Raw genomic sequence first — 1,761 nt, 5'->3', positions numbered from 1 at the left:
TATATATATATATATATATATATATATATATATATATATATATATATGTATATATATATATGTGTTTATACAGTGTCTTGCGAAAGTATTCGGCCCCTTGAACTTTTCAACCTTTTGCCACATGTCAGACTTCAAACATAAAGATGTAAAATTTTAATTTTTTGTGAAGAATCAACAACAAGTGGGACACAATCGTGAAGTGGAATGAAATTTATTGGATGTGTCAAACTTTTTTAACAAATAAAAAACTGAAAAGTGGGGCGTATTGGGCCCCTTTACTTTCAGTGCAGCAAACTCACTCCAGAAGTTCAGTGAGGATCTATGAATGATCCAATGTTGTCCCAAATGACTGATGATGATAAATAGAATCCACCTGTGTGTAATCAAGTCTCTGTATAAATGCACCTGCTCTGTGATAGTCTCAGGGTTCTGTTCAAAGTGCAGAGAGCATCATGAAGACCAAGGAACACACCAGGCAGGTCCGAGATACTGTTGTGGAGAAGTTTAAAGCTGGATTTGGATACAAAAAGATTTCCCAAGCTTTAAACGTCCCAAGGAGCACTGTGCAAGCAATCATATTGAAATGGAAGGAGTATCAGACCACTGCAAATCTACCAAGACCCGGCCGTCCCTCTAAACTTTCATCTGGATCAAGGAGAAGACTGATCAGAGATGCAGCCAAGAGGTCCATGATCACTCTGGATGAACTGCAGAGATCTACAGCTGAGGTGGGAGAGTCTGTCCATAGGACAACAATCAGTCGTACACTGCACAAATCTGGCCTTTATGGAAGAGTGACAAGAAGAAAGCCATTTCTCAAAGATATCCATAAAAAGTGTTGTTTAAAGTTTGTCACATGCACCTGGGAGACACCAAACATGTGGAAGAAGGTGCTCTGGTCACATGAAACCAAAATCCAACTGTTTGGCCACAATGCAAAATGATATGTTTGGTGTAAAAGCAACACAGCTCATCACCCTGAACACACCATCCCCACTGTCAAACATGGTGGTGGCAGCATCATGGTTTGGGTCTGCTTTTCGTCAGCAGGGACAGGGAAGATGGTCAGAATTGATGGGAAGATGGATGGGGCCAAATACAGGAACATTCTGGAAGAAAACCTGTTTGAGTCTGCAAGAGACCTGAGACTGGGACGGGGATTTATCTTCCAACAAGACAATGATCCAAAACATAAAGACAAATCTACAATGGAATGGTTCACAAATAAACGTATCCAGGTGTTGGAATGGCCAAGTCAAAGTCCAGACCTGAATCCAATCAAGAATCTGTAGAAAGAGCTGAAGACTGCTGTTCACAAACGCTCTCCATCCAACCTCACTGAGCTCGAGCTGTTTTGCAGGAAGAATGGGCAAGAATTTCAGTGTCTCCATGTGCAAAACTGATAGAGACATACCCCAAGAGACTTGCAGCTTGAACTGCAGCAGAAGACGGCGCTACAAAGTATTAACGCAAGGGGCCGAATAATATTGCACGCCCCACTTTTCAGTTTTTTATTTGTTAAAAAAGTTTGACACATCCAATAAATTTCATTCCACTTCACGATTGTGTCCCACTTGTTGTTGATTCTTCACAAAAAAATTAAATTTTATATCTTTATGTTTGAAGCCTGAAATGTGGCAAAAGGTTGAAAAGTTCAAGGGGCCCAAATACTTTCGCAAGGCAAAGGCACTGTATATATATATATATACATATATATATATATATGTGTGTATGTATATATATATGTGTGTATGTATATAT

General features: G+C 39.6%; 1 protein-coding gene across 1 annotated transcript in view; it reads right to left on the bottom strand.

Moving 5' to 3' along the window:
* hal (histidine ammonia-lyase) overlaps nucleotides 1-1,761 on the bottom strand; it is a 10,657-nt gene that overhangs the window by 5,073 nt on the left and 3,823 nt on the right. The window lies entirely within an intron of this gene.

The sequence above is a fragment of the Nematolebias whitei genome, chromosome 10, assembly GCF_014905685.2.
Source record: "Nematolebias whitei isolate Nwh7 chromosome 10, NemWhi1, whole genome shotgun sequence".
NCBI lineage: Eukaryota > Metazoa > Chordata > Actinopteri > Cyprinodontiformes > Rivulidae > Nematolebias > Nematolebias whitei.
The sequence above is the reverse complement of the archived record's forward strand: the minus strand, read 5'-3'. Positions and strand labels throughout refer to the sequence as shown.